Source organism: Taeniopygia guttata, chromosome 3 (genome assembly GCF_048771995.1).
Source record: "Taeniopygia guttata chromosome 3, bTaeGut7.mat, whole genome shotgun sequence".
Taxonomy (NCBI): Eukaryota; Metazoa; Chordata; class Aves; order Passeriformes; family Estrildidae; genus Taeniopygia; species Taeniopygia guttata.
This window is the reverse complement of record NC_133027.1, coordinates 7,827,086-7,851,760: the sequence shown is the minus strand read 5'-3', so window position 1 is coordinate 7,851,760 and position 24,675 is coordinate 7,827,086. Positions and strand designations below refer to the sequence as shown.

General features: G+C 40.3%; 1 protein-coding gene and 1 long non-coding RNA gene across 6 annotated transcripts in view; both read left to right on the top strand.

Annotated features, from left to right (window-relative positions):
- Window positions 1–24,675, top strand: part of KLHL29 (kelch like family member 29) — a 386,612-nt gene that overhangs the window by 256,792 nt on the left and 105,145 nt on the right. The gene's annotated exons all lie outside the window — the stretch shown is intronic.
- On the top strand, window positions 1,587–24,410 carry LOC140683621 (uncharacterized). The gene is made up of 2 exons (XR_012054805.1): window positions 1,587–21,402; window positions 21,433–24,410. It is a non-coding gene; the product is annotated as an uncharacterized lncRNA (long non-coding RNA).

Genomic DNA, 24,675 nt, shown 5'->3' with positions numbered 1-24,675 from the left:
AACTCATGTTTAATATCTGGTTTCTCTGACCTTGTCTTCCTTTGGTCATCTGTCTTGTTCAACTCTTGGCACATATTTAGGTGCAACCTTGTCTGCATCCATCCCTTTGGGTGCAACGGGAAACATGCCAGTTCCCTTTCACTCTGTCCTCCTGTGCCTGGAGCCACTTTAAAGCTACCTTTCCTGAGAATTCAGTTTGCTCCACAAGTTTGGCTTTTCCCAAAATTCCCCACTAAGATTTCTTCTTCTTCACAGCAGCATAATTCCAGTTCTTTTGATATCATTACTTAAAACGTGGACAGTCAGGTTATAGCTGCTGCAGTGTCAGCAGAGAATGGGGACTTCACACTCAGTCCTAACTCAAAAAGCTAAGTCCATCCAGCGCCAGACTGTGCATTTATGTATATACATAAATGTTCCCAAAATGGGCTATTCTGTGACCTCTGGAGATCTCCAGAGAAGCAGATTTATTAAATTGCAGATGAGTTTTGGTTTCCTTACAAGAAAGTAGAACTGCCTTTTTTTTCAAATCAGCAGTCCTCAATGGAGCAGTGTCTAAATTCTGAATGAAAAAGAATAATTTCTGTCTGATTGCATTTAGAATAAGAATTACTCTGTCCCATGTTAAATTTAAAAAATCTGAACAGATCTGTGAAATGGAAACATTTCCAAATAGTGACTTTTCTTACCCTACTCTGCCTTGAGATTGGTAATAATAAGCTCCACTGTCCCACAGCGAGACGGGCTTTGAGTCATGGTCAATAATAACAACAGTAATAATAATAATAATATGGGATTACCTAACACCTCAGATCTTCTGAAAAATACCATCACGGATGAAATCATCACAAGGAAGAGGGTAGATAAGTTTGCAGAAATGATTACTCATAGACAAAAGTTCCACCATCTAGATATGCAAATACAAGTGGCCTGAAGTTTTGTCCTATTAAATTCAAAAAATTACAGCATTAAGTGTTTTATTTATTTACTCTGGAAAAATCTCTGGACTGCAAAAAAAAATCAGTAAGTTCAAGAGAAATTCTTGACCAGGACTGTTTAAGTCAGAAGCATTTGCCTAGAGAAGGTGCCAAGATGCTTTGTCAAGTTTGCACCATATGACTATGTAATACTTAAAACAGAATGGAGGGTTTGCCTTAAGACCTTGTACATTATATTTTACACAGTTTTGCTCATTAGCATTACTCAAAATAAATAAAAATAATGTAGGATTAAAGAGAACATTATGGTTTTTATTAATGATTCCTCTGATGTTTCAGAGGGAGACAAAATGTGTTTTGCTCATCAGTCTGCACATGGAAGTATTTGGGTGAGGATGAGGAAGATGGTGCAAAAAAAGGACAAATTCAGCGAAAATAAAATAAGTCTTAAGAGCAATGTGGGCTGACACTCCTGTTCAGTCTGACTGATTTATAGAGTATCCAAAACCAATATAAAACCCAACTCCTCTGTGTGACCTTTTCATTGTGAAGGAAGAGGGAAATATTCCTTGCATCCCCAAAGCTGTGAAGGAGCAGTGATAGTAGATTCCCATTGCCTGTAACCTAGGAAGTTAGAACCTAACAAGGTTCTGCTCTTTGTCTTTTCCAGTAGGCTGTGTGAACTTTGTTACAGATTCTCTAGATGGCTGAATTTGCTGTGGTAAGATGTTTTTCTTCTAGATATTCTCTTATCATGGCCATACTAGGCCATTTTAAGAGCAGCCTTTTTTTTTTTTTTTTTTTTTTTTTTTTGAGGGTTTTGGTTGTTCTGTAGGATGGCTAGAGCTCTGATTTGGAACCCATATTGAACATCCAAATAGAGAAGCACTTTTTAGAAGCATTTTAGAAGAATTTTTTCTGGATGGATAGCAGGTACCTCCAGCAGGAATCACTCAGGTGATTTCAGGTTTAGACAGATGCAGGTATTTAATCATTCATATGTAAAGAACCATCACACTCCAAAGAAATGCATGAGTCTGCCTTTCATTTGTAGAAATGTATCAAGAACAGCAGCTCATATTCCTTCAGCTCCAGAATAACAAACTCTTCATCGTATTTTACTTGCTGGAACAGTACAAGCATATTTGACATCTTGTCCAAGGTTCAGCCGTTCAAGGACAGTCAAATCTGCTCACAAGCAGAAATTCAGTACATATCAAGAAGAGCCTATCTGTGAAAAGCCCACACCAATTAGAATTTCTTCCTTGAGAAATTAAATGAGTTCGACAGCCCTTTGCTGGAACTGTCCTCATGCTTTTGGATAAGCCATCATTACTTTACTCTTCTATTTTTTTTTTCTTTCTCTCAAAACTTCCATATTGGTAAACCTTGCACAGTGCATCTCAATGTTACCAGTCAGGTCTGCCTTAATCCACTCACTTCTGGGGAGATAAAGTGGTACTGAGAACACCTCTTGGCTTTAAGGGTAAACTCAATCAAGAATTTTACTAAAGCTAGGAAATTATTTTATCATGTATTGTTGTCCAAATCTGTGGATTTTGAGGTGGTAGATACAGTATTTCAGTAAGTTTTTGTATTTCCTGAGACTGAAGTCTTCTTTTTGTTTTAGAGAAAGTAGAGAAAGGCTGTTTATGTACTGAAGATCCATATAACTGCCTAGAAATAATGTGTTAACATATTTAAAAGATAAATTCTTAATATCAAAATACGTTTTAATGAAAGAAGGCACCTATTTAAAAAATATGAAGTCCTTTTATATGTATTGAGTTGGCAACATTGTCTCATTTCTACCCATTGAAGTGCACTGAGAATGTTGGGGAGTTAATATAATTTCTCACTGGGTTAGGAGGTAGCCAGTCCTGGAGTGGAGTGGGACCACTTAGGTACTCCCAAAAAAGGGGTACCCATATTTCCTCCAAGTGAAATAAGATAGGTGGCTTAAAGAATATAATTTATAATTATCCAGACTGGATCTAGCTTATAATTACACATTATGGACCTATGCAAAGACCCTGAAATTAATATTTCATGTTTGGAGGGAAGAAAGTGTTTGGCTAGGTTAGTAGGTGTCTGTCAGCCATGAACTGAGGACCAGGAGAGTTCAAGGAACCTTGCTTGAATATTAAATTTATTTCCCTAAAAAAGATGAAGAGACATTTACTTAAAATTAAAATGGAAAACAGAATATGTAGAAAAAGACACTGTAATAAGGAAAAGACAATGATAGCATCTTTGATTGTTATTACGTGGTTAGTAAATGAGAAAGATAAATCATCTGTGTTCAAAACTGAAGTCTTGGTTATAAGAGCCCAAACCAGCAATCAGTTCTGTAAAGTAAGACTCCTTCCCATACTTAAATTTAGAACGTAAGAATGTCACTCAGTCATTAAGGCACAGGCAGCTAGGGCCATGCAGATCCTAGATGTGTTACTACAAGTTATGTGGTTGCTGAGTACTGGGAGAACAGAGCTCTCCCACAGGTTCTGGCTATTTGGAGGGGACTTGGCTATCCCAGAACATGTCAGAGGTCACCAGGGCCCAGTGTGGTAACTGCTGCACTGGGCTTCTCTGGTTGCCCAGCTGAATCACTCTTGGTTCTTTACTGCACTAACTAGGTTTCCATAGATGTGATGTAGGAACTTATGCACCTTAACAACTTGAACTCTTCAAGTCCACTTTAAATTTCATGGATAGAGTCAAGAGTCTCAGCAGATGGACAGCTCAGCATGAACATAGCTCCTCTGTCAGAGGAGCTGGCAATATAACAAAGTAAAATTTTTAAATTATTTTACTGTCATTGTATTAAGAGAGCATTTTGATAATGTTGGTTCAAATCACCTAAAATTAATACAGCATTTGCCTATAGGGTGGAGTAAACAAACACATCAAGTCCCTTTGTGTGATCAAGATGGCTTTCCTCTTCTGCCTGTGGAGAGCTACTTCTGGATGTGATACATCCAGTCATTTACCAAGCATCATTTCATTAGCACCACTCTAAAGCCAATTTGGGCATATATTGTCAACAGTTTTGATTCAGGATTTGTTGAACTTCTACATACACTCTTATCTCACACAATTTCCAGTGCTGTCTCACACTGTTTAAAATACTAAAGCCTGCTAAAAGGGTTAATGCTGAGAGAGAGGCTTATAACCTCATTGAGGAGCCATCATTGCAGTAGCGCGGTGTCCCGCAGGGGGCTTAAGCTTTTTCACTGCTTTTTCAGCAGTGACTCAGAAAAGGACAAGAGCCCTGTTCGTGGTTTCCACCGGCGCTCGGTCTTTTCTCAAAGGCTTCCTCACTAATTCTCAGCTCATCATGATCCTCATCAGCCTGTGTAAGGTGCTCATCACACGCTCATTTTCAGCTTTTGATTTGGCCTGGCTGTCTGCTGGGGAAGGTTTCCTCTGGTAGAAGTCTCCAAGTGCCCGAACAAGTGAGCTCTAAGTGTTACTAATAAAAAATCCTTTAATCCACTTTAACAATGATAAATTGGACCTGAGAACTCCTCTAACTTTACAGATACATTCAGTTCAGAATTTCACTTAAGTCAGGAAATCATTTTATGGGCAGGAGAAAAGTTCTAAACACCCTGATGTGGACGATAGGAATGAAAGGCCAAGTGCTTAATTGCTCTTACTATATCTGAAGCACGTACTGATGACTGAAGCTTCCACTGACATGGCTGGTTCATATAAAATTCACTAGTCTTTGCCATTATTTTTATTCTTAATTCACTGTGGCATTTCCCTTTTTGTTTTCCCCACATTGTAGCTGGTACCTGATGAAAGAAAATAACTGATCTGGGCCACAGAAGTTCAGATTGAGGAAAGATCTGTCTAAAATGTACTTCTCTGGATTTAGATGGATTTGCTACATTGTCTTGGTAGTAAGTACCAGGTACCAGTAAGTACCTGACACTTAAAGTCTGTATTCTTATCCACCTGCTACCTTATGTTTGTTTCTACATTCAAGAACACAAATCAAAAATAAAGTCTCTTTATTCTTCTTTCCCAGAAGCGTGGGAGTTTGTACTAAGGACTCATCCACAATGGTTTGTGCCTCTTGTAATCCCTACATATCTCTGTTTCAGTAGAGGCACTTGAACATTTCCCAAACACAGCTCACTGCAGAGTTACACCAGGTTGGAAGTAGAGTCCAGGCAGCAGGAGGGCTCTTGGAGGGATGTTCACCCTACCTGGACTTACTGTGGGCTCCTTGCTGGGAACCTCAGGTGCCTCCTCTGTCCATCATCTTACATGACCTGATGAGGTTTTAGGAGGCAACTCACATCCCAGTACCTGATTTCCAAGCATTCATCCATTATCTGGCAGCAAATGTAGGCTCATTGTTTCATGTCTGATTTTGAAAATCTGGCCCCAGCAGCAGGTTTCTGTGCATCACTGTACTAACATCTGGCTTTTACTGGCTTGGCAGACTGTCTGTATCATTAAGTAGAATGAAACTATTCACTGATGTGGACGGAGATGATCCTGTATCAGTTTCCAAAACGATGGTAGGGCTATTGGCAAATTAAATAGTTGAAGAAATTCTCCATCTCTCTTTCTTTTCATGATGTATCAGGGGACTAAAATTGAGGGGAAAGCAGAAAACAAACTAATGTGAGTGTAATTCCCAAATTTCAATCTTCTGTATATTATGGGTCATTACCCATTAATTTGCTAAATGACAGTTTCCTGTGAAAGAAAAGTTTTGTTTAGCTGTATAATGATGACAGATGATGTAATTAGTATCATCCTTGCACTGAGAATGATAAAAGCATTTCTTTTGTGTGTCACTGCTTTTAGACAGTATAATATCTAAAATGATAACAGTGTGAAAATTGGACCAGCCGCCTTCGTATTGTGCACGTAGTAATATGATACAAGTAATGACAGGTACTTTGCCATGTATTTCTGCACTCTCTAGCCTTTATATCTCAGCAAAATTAAAGCACAGCACTGAGCAGACCAGACGTGCCTAAATGCAGACCCATCTGATGAGCCTGTAAACGGCCAGCGTCCCTTTACTATTGCTGGTTATGATAATTAAGCAATTGCAAACAGGTTTTGAGGGAGAACATTGAATCATTTTTCAGTTAAAGAAGTTGGGGGCTATTTTAATTTCAGGCCACATTTGTTGCTTGAATTAGTTTTAATTATATTCTGTATAAGAACTTGCCCCATATCCTGGTCTTGATAGTGGTAGATATTCTCATTTAAATATAAATAAATGCCAAACTTATTTAACATGGAAAAGTGACTGCTGTGACTGTGTAGTAACAATTTTCTCTTTGTTGCCATGGTTTGGATTTTTATATAAGCTTTGCAAATATAATAAACCTAATGGAGCTCTTCATCCAAGGAAATGGGTATATTCAAGAAAATAAATTACATTTTGCAAGCTAATGAGCTCTACTAATTGTGTTTATCCTTGTGAATTAATACAATTTAAGCAAATCTATCCCCCAAAATCAAGCATTTGATTGCATTTTAGCTGCGTGGAAATCAGAACATCCGGATCAAATCTGAGTTTACTGGATATCCAAGGGGTAGGGAGGAAGGTTAATCTTCATTGACTTGTGCAGCTGGCGCTAGATGCTAGTAAAGTAGGAAAAGTTAGATTTTGAAAGTTCTGACTTTTGTTTGCTTTTTTTTATCCAACTACTTCCCACACAAGCAGAATTCCCAACAAAGACTTGTGTGTATTAAATCCCATGTAATACAGCAGCAGGCGTGTACAAGTTATGGTAATTCGCCCACATGCCCACAGGACAGGATAAAGGAAGGCAACAAAAGGGAATAACAGTTGTACTTTCTAAAAGACAGCTTGTCTTCATCCAGTTCCCTCTCTCCCTCCCTTTTCTCACACTTCCCTTTGGCAACATTGGATTTCTTTTTTTTTTTATTTCTCTTCCTATAAACAGGTTTTTATTTCAGAGAGGCATTTTGGGAGATGCAGGACAGATCAGAAAACTCTCAGTATATTCTGGCAGATTTTAGGTTATTGTCCCAGTTGGCTTCTTGGAAGGATGTCAGAGAGTAGAGCAAATGGTCAGTTTGAACTCTTGAAACTCTACAAATAGCCCCAAAATCTCTCAAGCAAACTGCATTGGTCAGCAGGAACAGGCAGGCAGGTGCTGGCCAGAAGGTTTGTGCTTGAGGAGGGTGACAGCAGCTGTCAGCAATGGTCCTTATGGAGGCAGTTTAGCTCGCCACGTGTTGGGTTGCTGCCATTTTTAACACCGTGAGCAAATGCATGCCTGAGATGAAGTCTGAGCCTGGCTGACTGTACTTCCTTAGTCCAGACTGCTTTTTTATCCTGCCAGATCATTTTCAGCACTGATGCAGGAGTCCCAGCAGTTAACAACCATCACAGATTCCTCAGATAGAGCTGGTGTGAGATCAGAGCTCTCCTGTTTCTCAGCAGCAGGCCCCTCTTCACTTAAAACCGGGATTGGGAAGCAAAGCCAGCCTTCCTTTCTCAGCTTGTGAAAAAATAGCATCTTAAATATGGATAGCAGACACAAAATAAGCTCAGAAGTGAAACTGTTTGTTAGTTTGTTTATTGCAGCTTAGGTCAGAGCCAGGCTGATCTTTCCTTGACTGCACTGAAAAAAAGATACTTCTTCCATCTCTGGTATTCAAGTACTGAGAAGGGCTGTTAGGACCCATCTTCTAGAAGTTTTAGATGAATTGCATTTGTTTAGTGAGAAGAGCACAGCTCCTCAGCACTGATGCAATTGTGCTGTTACAAATGTACTTAGAGTGACTTCTTTTCTATGAGTGACAAATTTCACTCATAAGAGTGAAGCAGCAATATGTTTGTTGATATAAAACAGTGATTTTAGAAAGTTTGATAGTAAACACAGCAGTGGTTAAACAAAATCTGGTGACAAGATACACTTGGTTATTTACTGTAGGGAGGACAGGGTCAGACAAAATTATCAGGGAGACCATGTCCTTCAGTCATGAGAATCAGAAAGGACCCACTTGCTTTCTAAACTCCTTTTCAGAGAGGAGTTTAGGTGCTACTGGATCTAGACTTAGTCCCAACAGTTTATGTCTTAAAGAATTATCTGTGTGCAACCAATCCTTTGTATCATGTAGCTAAGATTTCGAAGTTTAGCATGCTATTAATCACTTACCAAGAACCTCTTGTGGCAAGAAATATTTCAATTTTGAGGAGTAACCTTGAGAGGTGTCCCTACCCAAGGGGAGCTCCTGGTGTGCAGCCTGCTGCTAAGCAGGGGAGCTCAGCAGGCCCTGGGCTTTCCACTATTTATGGAGCGTGATAATTGACTCATAGTCATATTTGCATACCAACCACACATGTTAACTTCTCCTAAATTTTCCTTGAGTCAGACCTTGTTCAACACTGTAGTTAGGTGGGTGAACTGCTTAGATTAGCCCTTGGCTGTTGTGTTGTTATCTGTGTCCACTTTGAGCTGGATACAGCAACCATGACCAGACATTCATGATGACCCCACTGGTGGTTTTTACTTGGAGAGAATTACAGGAAATAAAGGTCAGGCTGGGAGAAGAGGGAAGCACACTGTCATAGGAATAAAGAAGAATAATTCAGAATGATAGTATGACTAAACTGGAATAATATCTTCAGGGTAAAAAAAAAATCTAATAAAAGAAATATTTGTTTAAGTCTTGATGCACAGAGCTGTTCTGGATTCCATAGATGCTAAGCTCCTCAAGGAGGCCTTGTCATAGGCCATAGTAACTTCAGGGATGCATGCAGATAGGTACATAACTATAGGATCCCAAAGTACACATTAATGAAACCATTATCTTGTCAATGATTCAGAGTGAAGAGCTATCTTTAGCAGAAGTTACTATGATTTTTCATAAGAGAACATGGAATTTAGTGACATTTTTATTATTTGACATCACATCACCGTTGAAAAGTAAAGAAGAAGCCGGAAGAAAGATAAAGTACAAAAAGCTTTACATGAGAATTATTGTTCACCTCTGATGGAAACTACAGGCAGCTAAGAGAAAAGAATCTGGAGCTTTTTCAGTTCTGGCATTGAAAGATTTTGATAGGAGCAGTTTAAAAGTTATCTGTTGCAGCAAAACTGCATCTCAGAAATGAGTATGGCTATGATGACATGATAGCTTTGGGCTGCTGACTTACTGCCACAGACCCCTGCGTATCAGCGAGAGTTACAATCAAAGTGAAACCTCTGTTTTGAACTTCCTTTTCCTGCAGCATTTGAGCAGATCTTCAGCGTTTCATGTCTCGCCACATGGGGTTGTAGAGGTCACTTCTCGAGCCCCATTGACCCCATGCAGATTTATTGTGGAATTGTTTCAGTGAAAACAGAGCTTTGAAGCATCATGCCGGTTGCCTGGTGACTCCCACAAAGTGCTGACCACCCCAAGTCTGAGGGAAGAGATATCTGCACAGAGCCGAGCTTTATTATGGGTTATAAAGCTGGGAGAGGTTTGAATGATAGAAGGAGTTCTGGCAGGCTGCTAGTTCTCACCATCTGGGAAAATGGGAATGTTTATTAATAAGAACCTTTGACATGAAATGCATGATATTTGCCCTCTGTGCTAGGCCCATGATTAATAATATTAATTATGGGGAGTTCATTATAGTCTCATGGGGATGTGATATGTAATTCAGCCAGCACTTCATTGTAAATTTGCATTAATGTTCACTTTAAGTACAGTAGCTATCTATAGCAATGCAGAAGGAGCTGCAGTCAATATGTACAATAACATAACCTCCTTATTAAATGACGGTAGACTTCTACTTCAAAGAATTTTAGAATTATTAACATTTCTCCTACATTAAATCCATGCTGTGTTTGGCAGTGTAATATCTGTTGCAACCTACCTCCTAGTGCTATTAAAACTTTGCTTGGTGGTGGTAGAGGAGTCCAGCTACTTTCTGCATTGAAAAAGGAACCAGATAATTTTGAAATCCCTTTGGAAGTAGTCTTGATTGCAGTTTCATTAGCAATTAAAAGAGCATGTAGCCTAATGGTTTTTCTACCCCGGTCCAGAGAAATTATGCACAGTGGGCAGCTCTTCAGTTGGTGTAAACCATCAGTGATGTAATGAAAGCAATGGACCTTCACTGATTTGTGCTGAGAATCTTGCCTGCTCCAAATTGTTCAAACATATGCCTTCCTATGGCTATGCTTTATTGTTAACTTGCTTTATAATGAAAAAATAGTTCATCTTACTTGGAATTCCTTTTCCCTAATTTGCCTTCCAGGAATCCTTGGTGAAACTGCCACTATCTTGCCTCAGTTTCTTCTGAGCCACATGTGCTCATTCACTTACCTTCATATAAATGACTCTTATATACAAACACGGGTTCTTTCTGTCTTTTGGTAGCATCTCAGAAACCAGCAGCCACTAAAGGCACTCCTTCCTGTAGTGGATCCTGGGAATGGCTGGGAGGACCATAGCTGTAGTGGCCCCAAGTATGTATGCTTTTAAGCAGCTGGGGAAGCAGCTGCTGGCACTGTGGGAAGCATCATGCAGATGCCAGAAATAGGCTGAAGGACAGAGTCTTCATTAAAAGACTGTATATATGTTAAAATATATGAGTATATAAATATGGATCCAGTCAAACCAGGAAGAATAGGAGAGAGGGGTACAAACCCAGGTATTGTTTTATTTTGGAGGAAGCTGCAAAGCTGATGAATTATTATTTATTTGTTTGGATGGGAGTGGGTTGTTGTTGCCTGGGTCCCCACCAGGTAATAATTAGCATTAGCTCCATGATTCCAGAAGACTGATCAATCACTTTATTACACTATACTTATTAAGAAACTCATCATCCTGGCAGTCAGTCTGATATAGTTTGACCTAATTGGTCCTTGAAATCCAAACACCATCATCGTTGGCCAATTAAGAAATCACCCTTTGGTAAACAAATCTCCATAACCCATTCCACATGTTCACAAAAACAGGTGCAGCAAATGAAGATAATCATTGTTTATAATTCTTTTCTCTGATCTTCTCACAGCCTTCCTCAGGACAATGCCTGGGACAGTTGTGCCTGTTGCTTTCTGTGGAGAAAGCTGCTGCCACAGTGGGTTTTAGAAATGCAAGGCTAGAAGGGACCTCCTGGGCTTTTGTGTCCCATCTTCTGCAGTAATGGGTGAAACATTGCACCTTGTGTGAAACATCTCTTAGGACAGTCCGAGGATCACTTGCCTTACAGACCAGGAGCCACAGTATTCTTCCTCTCTGAAATCTGTCACCTGTAGTGACAGTTGGAAATGCACAGCTGTACTGTGCCAGAGGAAGACAGGGTGAAAACTCCAGATCATCACCAGCATCTTAGATCCTTGTGAGTTTTCTGTTTGGGAACTTGTTCAGTTTTGTTGAGTTGCCCACCCAAACCATAGAGTTGTAAATCAAAGTGGTTCTGCAAGTGCCTGTCCTAGAGAACTGGGTAGCAGCCCGCAGCCATTTGGCACTGAATGATGCAAGTCCAGATCCAGCACCTGTTGGACACTAAACACTTTTCTGAGAATCCATGCAGCTGACCAGCTCCTGGGGAAAAGGCAGCAGCTGCTGGGCAGAAGTGGTTAAATATAGGAAACTAAGAATGCCACACCCAGCTGGAAAAGAAAAGAGGGAGACAGGAATCTGGCAGCTCTGAAAATTCTTATTGGTGAGGAGGGCCCTGCAGTGATCAGGAATTTAAGGCATTTACACTCTCTATTTTCTGTCTTATCTGTGACTGCACCTACACTCACACACTCTACATCAGCCTCAGATAATGCCCAACATAGTTTAGTGCTGACTGTATTAATGAGTGTCATTTCTGAAATGTTTTGGAGGAGCATGTGAGAGCCCTGTCTCTCGCTGCGAGTCACATAGAGTTGCTGAGATATGTTGTCCTTAATTTGACTTGATTCTTTGTAGCACTTTTAATAGCAAAAATGCTGTGAAAAGCTTAAGTATAAAGCTATAAAGATTTAGCACAGATGGAGTTTGAAAAGGACATTCAACCTTCTCTAATCTTCAACTGAGATCAGCAAGTAAAGCATAAGGAAGGACAACCTGAAAGATAATATTTTTCATTGTGATAATCTGGAGTACTTTAATTTCACTGAGGCATTTACATGGCCCCTTATTGAAGAGTCTGAGTGCTCCTTTTGCTTTAGCTGAAGGACTGTTAAAAAGAAGCAGAAAAGCAAACCTCTTTTCTTAGCCAACCTTCAAGGTGGTGCCAGATATCCTCGCAGAGAAAGACAACAGTCTGAAGTCGAGGAGGCTTAGCTGCAGATTGGAAGATTATCCCTGTTCTTTGGATGAACAAAGCAAAAGAAGGTATGAAGAAAAGGGAGAAACACTCCTGTTTTGCTTTATTCACTTGCTGCACATGTATGCAAGAGAGAGGCTCAGGACACACAGGTATCCAAAGCTCCTGGCCCTGGTGTCCCTCTCCATTCCAGGAGGACATCTGGCCAGCACACACTCCTCTCCTCCCACCCCTTCTCCTTCACACTGGGCTGCAGCAGCTCAAGCTGGCTGAGCCTGTCGTGGTGATGATATCATGCAGCTAAATTAATTCCAAAGCTGGTCATGCTTGCAAATAGTTAGACAGGAGACAAAAAAGGAAGCTGAGAAAGAGGGAAAAATGGACTAGGTGTGAAACACCATGCAAGTAGAGGGAGTAGTGGATGTGGTCCTAAAGGTGCCTTAGGGTTCGGTTTAACACAGAGGGTCTGAGGTGACAGGAGCTCAATAAGCCTGCATGGATCCCTTATCCCCATAGAGGGTTTCACTAAGTGCCTCTTGGCCATTCAGCCCTCCAGAGTTCAAAATAAGTGTTCCTTTCCATTTCAAGAGCAATGCTTAGATGGACATAAAGATTTCTCATCTTAATATAAACCATGTTATATACAGCCATCTCCCTTTACCTGATTCCCTGATTTGACCTTGCTGTGGAGCATAACCCAGGCCCAGGAATGAGTGGTGCTGAGCAAGCATGTTCACCATTCACAACCTCAGCATCTGCTACAAGTTTGGGCCAATAAATCACAAATGTTGTGAGGAATGGGCCACCTCCTGCTACATGTCCAGACAGCAGCTCCCACAGTGGGGATCTGATCCTTGACTGAACCTCAAGGCACTGCCATATGCAAATAGTAGTAATCTCTGGTTTGTTATTCCTCCAAAGGCGGATGCACCTGCATGTGTCTGTCTGCTTGGAAGCTTAAATAAACACAGTTGAGGTTTGTTTGCTTTTGCAAGCTTGATTCATTAGCTAGATTTTCAGAATGTGTAAAATACTTCCTCAGAATGGCTTTTTGCTATCTTTCTCCTAAATTTACTTTAGAGAAGACTTTTTATAAATACGCAGTTTTTAGTCTTCTGATACCTTGGATGCTGGCTGCAAAATGGTGAAAGAGTCAGCTTGTAACTCTGTTATTTGAGGGTCTTTTTCATTGTTTCCAGCATAACAATCTCAGAGACCCTGTGAACAATGGAAAAAAAGAGTTAGATTACAATTTTACAGCACATGATGTAACTCTTGGGGATGGTCCTGTGCAAAACAGGGAGTTGGACTCGATCTTTTTGGGTCCCTTCCAGCACAGCATATTCTGTGATTCTGTGAACTTTATATGTTGAGGCAGGTATAAGGAAAGGAAGAAGAACTTCAATAAACCATGGTATTTTAGGAGCTTTTATATAAAGCCACTCAGACAAACTTCAATATAATAATCCCTACCAGAAACACCAGAATTGCAGCCTTTACCTACTTTTTCATCTTTCCTGCAAGTTACCTTGTTTATTTTGTACAGCTGCTCTTTTATACTGTTGCATTATTTTTTCTTACATACAAATAATTTACAGATAGCATTTATTACACAAAAAGAGAAAGTAAAAGGTGGCTGCACCAAGCAGTCTGTGAATTATGAGTGCCCCTCTGGTCCTGAAGCCAAAAATAGTGCTTTTCACTAAAGTTGGTGGACTATATCCTTCCTAAATTGCTGTACTTGCTCAAAAGCATTTGCAGAGCCAGGACCCACACTGTTACACAAGACTTCAACTACTTCAAATACAGCAGGGAAAATTGTGATTAGGTCATTGAATCGGTTTCTAAATGCTGGTCCTAGCTTTTCCTGATACACTGTTAGCTCCTGAGTGGCTCAACGACTGGTCTCCATCTATCATCAGTGGACAAAAGCATTGCTGCAGGACTGGCCATCTTCTCTGTTGATTGGACAGAAAAGTTTAGCACCTGGCCTGGGATAGAGGTGTGTCATTTGGGATGCTGAGCGTAAATCCTGGTACTTCTTGCAGACTGCCTTGCAGACCTCAGTTTCCTCACCTTATCCATAGTTAAGGGGAAGAAGTGTTTTATGGTTATTTTAGATTTCAAGTTCTTCTTTCGAAATGCAAGACTTGGGCTTCTATATTTCTATTAGAAGTTATTTGAACAGTTCAGAGGTCCCTTCAAATCTAAATTATTCTTCAGTTCTATGAGTCTAGATTTTTGAAGAGTTCCTTAAAAATAAAATTAGCTGGGGAAAAGCATAACTTTCAACTAGTCACAGAGCTAGTTTAAATCTCTTCTTTGAAAGTTTCCCTTATAGCTGCTCTCTGAATTGTGCAGTTTGCCCTCCAGGATCTATTTGCTCTCTCTTGGCAAATCAGGTTCTTAGAGATGAAAAAAATTTTGGGGGCGGGGGAAGAGCCTGCTGCCCAGAATCTAATAGACACCCAGAATCTAATAGACACTGCTTTCCTGTGTGAAAGCCCATTAGACTTCCTATATGTTCTGTAGGGAGCTGGTTTGATGCTGAAGTCAGAACTACCTGAATCTTTTGGGTTAATTAAGCCCCTCAGACCACACCTAAACTAATAAATTAAGGATGTATGTGATGGGTCCCTGGTACAGACATCCAGCTGGCACTTAAAAAGGTTTCATCCTCTTCTTAAAATCATGCACTCATCGAGAGAGGGTGCCTATGTGTAAATGGTCTCTTGGGAAAGATCCCTGTCCTGTTAGGAGAGTGTTATTTGACCCAGACTAAAACCACAGTGAGTGGCAGAGACAACTGAGTTTCTAGTGCAGAAGAGTGTACCCTGGCAAAGGTGAAATTACTAATTCAGATGTATCTTCAGGGAGCCCAAGCTTACAAACACCTATTCATGAGTTCTAAGTAATGGCACAATCTTCCCTCTTTCCTCTGTTTGTGGTTTGGTGTGGTTTTTTTTCATTTTTCTCTCATATTCACTCTTAAAATGGTTTGGTTTTTGTTCTGTTGCAAATTCTAGCCCCTTATTTCATAAGGTCTCTATGATTCTTTCCGTCAAATCTTCCTAATTCATTAGGACTAGGAGTGACAGCATGCTGTTCCTTCAGCCCACATACGGACAGCATCAGATGGACAACATCCTCTGTAGTACCATCTGCCAGTAGAGAAGCTGAACCTTTAACTTCCAATCCTGGCTCTTTGCCCAAATTAAATAATCAAGTGTAGACTGACCACCATGTTTTCTATGAATCAACCGCTAGAGGGAGGCAGGAGAGACTTAGCTTATCTTATTTATACAGATTTTGTACTGTACAAATTTTTATATACTTTAACAGCCAGTTTTTGTAGTCCTTTTCCATAAAATAAAGCCAGTTTTATACAACCCTCACTTGTTACATCCTTACTGGGGCATTGGTTATGGGCTGTTCATCACAGACGCTGTCTCATGGCTTTGTTTTTATGGGGCATATAATAAACTGTCACTGTGGTTGCAAAATATATTGCATCTGAGAGTGGTATGAAATAGTGGATTTTGGGGTTCGTTTCAGCCAGAATTCTCCAACCATTCCTCCTCCATAGCTTTAAGCACAGCAGAAACAGGCAGTCAAACATTGCAATGGCACATTATTTCATGTAAGGGCTTTTTTTTTTTTTTCCTTCTTTTGAAGCTAAAATACCACTGCCAGCAGTGGGAATTGATCAAACTGTAACATTTGTGTGCAACACCCTAATGGATGCTATAACGCCGTTAGCCTGGCTTACAACATGGCAGCTAGACAGGCATATTAGCTGCATCCTTTTACATGCAGACCTCGCTGTTAAATCGTGTTTTGCTAATCTTGCCTTAGGGGAAATTGGATTTCAGCCCCTCTCCCAACCTCAAACCCCACTGTAAGATTCAAAATTGGTTTTTAGAAGTCTCTTTTTCTCTAAGGCACTTTAATTGGCATAAGGTAGTTGCTCCTATAGAGAGGCTATCGATTAGCATTTTTATTTTGCTATACGTTAAAGTACACCACTTTCAAAAGCATTTCCTGAGCTACCAAGGCAATAAACCTCGCAATAAAAGGCCAGAATGAGGACTGACTTGGCCCACTTACTCCTGCTGGTCTCGTTGGGTTTTTGGGGTTTTTTGTGTTGTTGTTTTTAAAACTGACAAATGGCTAAAGCTGTGTTTCATCAGCCTTCTCACCATTCCTTGAGTGAAACCCAAGCTGGACATCGAAGTTGGTATCAAGTGCACAGCCAGATTTGCCTCTGGGGTTGAGGGACCTGGAGTTCCAGGTAGCTTTGTCTGGTGCAGCATGTTCTTCAGAGCCTACCTCAGGGAAAAAAAAGGGCACAGTCTGTTCTTAGTCCTCCCCTCCTTCCCCAGCTCTGGAATTGCTGACAATACTGTAGCACCAACCCTGAGGATGTGGAACAGTCATTAGAGAAATTAGATTGAGGGGATTTACCTCAAGAAAATATGCATGTGTCTTAACATCTCATTTGATTTTTTTAAGAATATTTTATTAGACATCTTAGAAAGTCTTTAATGAATTATTATATCTTTGAAAAGATGTTAAAATGCCTCTTTTAGTCCTCAACACCTGTTTTCAGCATGAGTACACTGGTGACCACTCTCAGGGCTTTCTTCCTTTCGGCTTCTTTTATTCACAGAAATTAAATAAGTTACAGTTTTAAATGTAAAAGTCCCTCAAGTTAAGTCTGTCTCACATCTGTGTCAAACTCAGTTTTCTCTTAGTTAATGGGTTACTGACAGCCTGAAGTCAGGAATATATATGCATTCTAGCTGCGGAGCATGTCTGAATACCTCGTTTTTTCAATTTATCTTTTGTCTCCTACTGCCTGTCATATACTAAAAGCAAAAATAACACTTGGCCTCTTTCTCTTTGCCATCACCAGTGAAAATACAATTTACATATGTAGATGGAAACACTATGGGTTTGGAAAATTGTTTATTCAATAAAGCAAATACTCAAGTTGCCAGAGCTTTGTCGCAGTAGAGTACATGAGTACTCAAGAGCAAAAAATATTGAGTGAAAAGAATTTGGTGGTCCCCAGTCCAATCTCATTACGTTACTTATCATCAAAATCCAGGTCTTGGAGGCAAAATAATTTTGACCTAAGACAAAGCATTTGTGTATTTACTCAGTGATTTCTTTTATAGAAGCCATTGTGGGGGTACATTGCTTTGCCTGGATCGTGTGTTTAATGGTACTTTGCATTCATCTATGCCACTGAGACAGATTTAATTTTAGAGTGTTTCAGAAGCGCCTTTTCACCAATCAGACATTAGCTGTACAAAATCACCATGAACTACTTTGCTTTCTCAGCATGGCTCAGCTTTATCCTCAGTCAATAGACATCTTATCAATCCTTGTTCAAAGACATTCTCTTGCTTCCCCTGGGCTAGTGCTAGTGATAGATAAAAAGTCTGCAAGCTTGGGTTGTGATTTGTTAGTCCCAAGTTATTTGAGGCAAATGGATAATAAACAAATTTTTAAAGTCCACCCAGTTCATTAAAACTTGAAGCAGTCATTTGAAAGTGTGGTGGGGTTTCTGAAGGCTCTCAGCTTCACAGCATGGCCCGTGATGATGCATGTGCAAACCAAAATGTAATATAAAGTACACTTCTTTTATCTTCACAAAGAGGTTTTATCATACAGCCTTAAAGACCTTTAGATCTTTCTACATCTGAAAGGAAGAGCCAACATATCTTGGAATTTCTCAGTATAGATTCGGAGCCCCTTTAGTGACTATTCCTTTGAATCTCTGGGTTAACTCTCATTTTTGTTTTCTATTAAAGTTTCTTCTTTTATTACCTTTGTACTTACAAAGGTCATTAGAGGATTATCCCTAAACTTCAGAATGTGAGCAATTTCTGACAGCTCCTGCTATTTCCCTTCCTATGGTTTACTTGACTTTTCACTTGAACCAAAAAAATAATTCTTATCATTGCTTTATCTTGATTCTGAAAATTTCCCTAAAGAACATCTTCAGTTTTCTTTAGTGTCAGTGTGACAGTCTTCCACCTTGCATCAGACAAGTTAAAGGTTTAATAAGAACAATTTTTCCTTGTTAAAATTAAGAATATTCTATGTCTGTGACTTAAGATTATGGTTTTAGAAGTAAATCCATTGGTACTTCTGTAGCAATTAGCTGTTGTTAGAAAAATCACTCAGTTTTTCGCAGATTGGTCTATGGGTACATGGGAAAAACATAAACAAAGCTTCTTTTTTAATGAAGATAAATATAAAACGGTCTGCAATTAAAATATACGCCCTGAAAAACTAATTGTAACCTGTTTGTGTGCTCAGATAGCTATTCACTGAGCTTTCAAGACAGCCATTAGTCTAAAATAAACAGCCATTTCCAACTGGGAAAATTACACAGAACTTCAGAGAAGGCTGGGCCATCTGAGGATGTTCCAGTATGAGAAGGAAAACGTGAAAGCATTTAAAAAGCAAAGAGCTTTTCTCTTGAGGGCCAACATGCAAAGGACTGGAGAGAAATGAACGTGTATCCACGCCAGTATGAGCGTTTACTGTCGGAATGCAGTGACGGGAGAAGTGCAGGTAAATGTGGAATGTGGTACATCTGCCATCTGGTTTAGCCCATCCCCTTCCTAGAAATCCAAGTATATTGTCATGGAGAGATGTTTCTGCTGCTGCTGCTGATTTAGTTGCCATTACTTAGGATAAAAAGCTCTACAGGGAGATCTGTCTGATGTTCATTACCAGCTCTGAATGCCTGGTGTAGGGCCTGGGATAATACTATTCCCCCAACCTGACAAACGTTCCTGAAGCAGCAGAGGGGTGCTAGAATGTTTCCTGACTTAATTTGAAGAGTTTTGACTGTGGATTCCTCATCCTCATCCTCCCTGTCCTTCTCCACCTCTTCCTCCTCCTCCTCCTCCTCCTCCTCCTCCTCCTTCTTCCCTACCATTATTTTTACTTTGTTAGAGCCCATCATGCCACCAGCTACAAACAGATTTGGGTAACTCTCAGATTACAGTTTCCACGTCCTTGTTCATCAAAGGCAGCAATAAAAGTCTCCAGAAATAGACTAATGGGGGCAGAATTCTGGAAGGCCCCAGTCTGTCGGGATACCAGAGGCTCAGTAATGCCAGTGGGATATAAGCAGATCACAAAGAAATGCTAGGAATTCAGCATATAGCACTGGAAATTCAGCTGAGTGAATAAATATACTGTCTTTCTGCCAAATTTTTTTGGGGTTATTGAAACTAAGAGGGCATTTTACTAGAAAACTTACATTATAATGCATAGAGCTATTATAGCCCTACCTAATTGTGCAGGTGATCTCATTTACAATTGCAAAAGGTGGAGAGAAAGACTACAGACACAAAGATTTTATTTTTGTTTAGCTGAAGGAAGGAAGACATATATGGCTATAAGTCTTAGAAGCAGATGTGCACAAAAATGTATACACGATTTATAGGAATTATATATGTAAACTTGATAATAATGCATGTCACAGAAGACTAAAGACCTAAGGGGTAGCTTGCATATGCAAAATTACTTACTGATTCTTTAGAACCAGTTTTCACACTATGATGTGACCAGATTAACTGCCACCCCTATGGAATTGATATCCTTAGAGGTGACTGTAGGGTTTTATTGTTCTGTGATTCTGTGATTCTCTCATCTCTTTAAACAAACATTCTATTTCATCAACTTGTGTTACACATAAAAAGTTAAAGGAGAGCAAAAATAGCTAAATTGAAACAGTGCTCTGATCTGTCTGCTTTGGCATCATGTCTTGTACAGTAGTTAGACCTGATTTTTAGAAAAAAAGTAAAAGAAAATCTGCAGGAGACTTGTAAGACCTTTTCTAGGCTTATATAGCTTATTGCTTTCATTTGAAATCTCCTTCTATTAATATTTCATAATTTCAGAGTAGAAAGAAATCCTTATGGCAGAAGGATGAGAATAGCAGGATTTTCTCTTTGTTTACTTTTTATGCAAGGTAGCTGGAAAAGTAAGTAAGGTTTCTCTGGGAGTAGCAAGGATTTGACTGATTTTTTAATAAAGGTTTTCTATGTTATTGTCATTTCATCATGTTCATTTTCATCCAAAATCAGTTCATTTTGTATTGACAACTGAAAGAGATTTCTAAGACTTTTGTAAGGTCTGAAACTTGCACCATCAGTGGGTCTCACTATTGTTCCACTGTTTTTAATTTGATCAGCCCATATAAGCCATGGTTTGCAAAGAGTTCCTGTCCTCAGAGACTATAATTTTTTTCCCAATATTATTAAATACCTGATGAATAGAGAAGAGGATTCTGTACTTCTCATATGTTCCACTGAGGAAATACAGAAGATCTCAGGAGCATTAGGAAACCCTCACTTTTATCAGAAACTCCTTAAAAACTGGAAACTGCAACCACAAGATTCTGTCCCTAGAAAGCCATCCTTGCATGCTCCCAGATTGAGATGTTTTTCTTGTTGAATGTCTAGTGGTCAAATATTGCTCCCCACTTCATTGCACTGATACACTGAGTGAAGCATTTGGCTTGTTGACTAATAAGCATAAAATACAATTAATTGCAAGAGTTCCAAGAAATCTTACTTAAGGAAGAGCAATGCAGCTTCTTAAAGTTAAGTATCTGCAGAGGAAATATTTACCATTGTATGGGCCATCGTGTTTTTAGTTGGCACACAGCTGGAGAGTGCTGACACTGTGCATGGCCCCAGCACTTTTGCTGGTTGGAACATGTCCGTTCCCACTCAGTCCCCACTCCTTAGACAGGGAGGCCAGGGCCCAAAGTTGTGGTGGCTTGCTAAGATGCACAGAGCAGATCTGTCACACAGCTTTGAATCACAGCCCTTGGTCTCAGCAATCTGCTCCTCTTTTCAGAAATGAGAGTAGCACATACTCACACACACTCATTTAGATCACAGTCCCTAATGCTGATTTACCAACAGGGTTTCAAATTCTCCTCACATTATTCCCTCACATGCTCCATTTTTTCCTCCAGTTAGGACACAGTAAGTACCATCACAGTCCTGCATCAGCCCCTAATAGCTCTGCAGGCATTCAGCTTGGCACCTGGGAGTTCTGCAGGGTATGTATGTTTGTGGAGGATTAGGGACTTGAAGAAGGTGGCACTTCATGATTCTACTGATCAAATGATTCAAGCTGCCTTTGCAAACTACCCATCAGGTTCTTGCTAAATTTTTCTGGAGGGTGCAGTAGTTTGAGTAATCCTGAATGTGGAATGAGTGCTCATTATTCTGTCTCTGAAAATGTTTTCTCCTAGGTTTGATACCACAGTTTCTGCTGTTCTGTGATGCTAGTGTATTCTGTTGTTACCATGTGCTTATGTTCTTATTCTAAAATGACAATAAATAAAATATCTTCAGTGTAGAGAATGAGGACAAGTCAGACAAGCCTGCCTGCTAAATTACTTTCCATTCCTGTGGTGGTTTCTCTGTGATTGGATTAAAAGAGGTTGTCAGTGTATGTTCATCCTGTCCCCTGGCTAGGTATAAATAAAAGCTTGGCAGGTTCTAGTACAGCATCTTGTTTAACCTCTACAAATACCAATATTTACTCATAAATTTAAAACAATGCATTCAGACTTTTCTTACTGGAGGGCAGCAGGAGTAAAAAGTGGCCAGTCATGTCCATGGCATGTCAGCTCTCCCCATGGGCTTTCCCTTTCATTATGTCTTGCTGTCTCCTTTTGTTTAATGTAAGAACTGAATTATGAACTGCTCAGGAATTCCAGACCCATTACCACAGTCTGCTTTGCAGAGAGCTCTCTGTAAGGCATTCAGTGATTGCTTTCTCTTACATCCCAGAGTGGAGCTAGACATGAAACATGTGCCATTCTGTATTTTCCAGCAGTTGGTTATTGTAATAGCCACACTCACAAATCTGTAGAGTTGTGTCCATGCTTTCATTACGCAAACTCCTTCTTTCCTCTGGTTCCTCTAACTTTTGCTCTTACCAAGAGTGCAGTGGATTTAATCATGTGTGTGGGTAAAACAGCATAGAAGAAAACAACTTAGAAATTCTGCATGTTTTTAAAAAATTGTTTATTAAATTCAAAATAATTATATTGCACTACATTTCCACTGCATGTTCACACTTCAAAAAGGGATAGCAGTTGTTTCAAGGGCATGCCAAAAAGGGATCAAAATCCTTGCAAAGGTATATGAATTGAGTTGTTTTCTATAAAGTGAGTTTTTACTTAAAGAGAAAGAAATGTTTACCTCTGAAATGGGCTGCATCAGGCAGCCTAGAAAGAAAATACACTACTTGAGAGAGCCACTGAGTATGCAGCAGCAAAAAAAAAGAGATTATAGTACTTCTGCATGGTCTAGATATTGAAGCAGACCCTTCTGCCCATTCCTTTGTTCCCTGAATCCCTATAGAGCATTCCTTTGTTCCCTGAATCCCTGTAGAGCCTTGCCTTCTCTTTTCACTGTCACACTTCTGCAATCCCTTTGAGCTGCTGTGGCTTCCTCCCAGCCTCAGTGTGTCTCATTGCTGCCCTCCAGCCCTGGCACAGCAGCTCTCTCTGCTTGTGTTCATTTTCTTTTACCCTGACCATTCTGTGTCCCCTGGTCCCCAGAGAGGCTTAGGCATTAGCACACCACTGCACAGGAGTCAGGCTCTGGGCTGCAGTTAGCAGTTCTGAGCTGGGCTTTAAGGACAGAGATCACAAGGGGTAGCTGGCTCAGCAGGGTGTCACACCTAGGACAGGTAATAGGAAAGAACACATTGGTACATCTAAAATCTCACCTCTTTTGAAGACCTGGATTCCTTTTGGAAACTTGGATTCACACCCTCAAGCTCCATGTTTGGACCTTTAATTCATGAATGACCAAGTAGAGGGGAGGTGGCAAGGAAGAACAATCTATTGGGTAGACACTGCCTGAAAAATAGAAAACCCAGACACAGTCCCCTCCCCTGTGTTAGAGACTCATGTCTCTGATCTCTCAGGGGTGGAGCCAGCCTAGTCTCAGTGTGGACACTGTGGATGTTGGATTATTGCATGTGGCAGTCACAGAGCTAGAAGATCAAGTAGGAAAATCCATTGTGGCCCACTAAACCATCTGTGAGGGTGGGAGAGAGCCCTCTTTGGGGCTGTTGGACTTGGTTTGTAGAAAACAGATGTTACAAGGAAGCTGCACCCTTAGGACCTCCCCTGTGCCAGAAGCAAACAGGAAAGCTGCACAGCTGACAGCAGAGGAGAAAAGCACAGGCCTGAGTTTAAGTGTAGATAACAAGGAGTGTCCTGGAGCAGTGGGACAAGAAAGCAGGAAACAGGGGATGTGGGATAGTGTAGTTATGGGGAAGGATCAAGCCCTTCAGCCAGGGGCCCTTCCCACTGGCCATTCTGGAACCATGCTGAAGGGTAGATCTAGGCATCCTCATCCTGCTGGTTCCCATTAATGGTTGTGACTGTGGTGTCATTTCCCTTTTTTACCCTCACTAACGCTCCAACCCCTCGGGGTATGCCACGCTCTGTGCTCTGTGCTGGATGTGTGCCCAGTTAAGTCCCCCTGTCATAAATCAGGCTGGCAGGATGGTCTGTGAGGAGTCTGGGTATAACTCCCTTGCTCTTTTATCTGAACTTCTTGGTGATGTTCTCAATATCTGTGCAAGAAAGATTTGATGGAAAGGCTAAGGCTGTCATTCCTTGAAGATGAAACAGACTCCTAGGTGACTGTCTGAGATCCTGTCAAACTGACAATTTTAAGGCTGCCAAGATTTACTTTCATTATATATATTGTATAATTAATGTAACATGAGATACGTGTATACATTTAATAGTGTTAGGGTGTCTGGGGTCTTTTATAAGTTAATAGATAACCCAAGGTAGTAAATAAAACGAACATGTGGAGCCCCATAAAGAGAACTGCTGCTCATACTCATAAAGAGAACTACTAAGCAGCAAAAAGACTGCAGCACAAGGGCTGCAGCTTTCAGCAAGCGCAGTTGCAAGAATCAGATTTCGTGAATTTCCTGAAAAATGTTTGGTCGTAGTAGGGAGTTAAAGCGTTCATAGTGATCTGTGGTGCCCTACATGATTTGTGGTCTACAGGTCTAAAGGAGACCCTTCTTTTATGTGCGAGCATCACAGCTGAAATTAGGGGAAGCACCTCTGGTGAAGATTTCAGAGGCAGAAAACTGGCACACTCAAGCGTTGCGTTCTGGAACATATTGGTTGGAAATGAGATCAAAATGTCACATCTCTGTGTGATGGGGTTGTACTTGGGCTGCTTTCAGGTCCTGCCTCCTAATACAGGTCTGGTACAAAGCTTGTTGAACAACTGCAGGCAATCTGAGAACAGCTATAAATTAACTTGGGGAATACAGCCTGATCTGCATATTTTTTGCTAAAGACTTTTTGTAGTTTAAACTTATTAAGGTTTAAAATCTGTTAATATGTCATACACAAGTGATAGAAGTAAATAAGTGAAT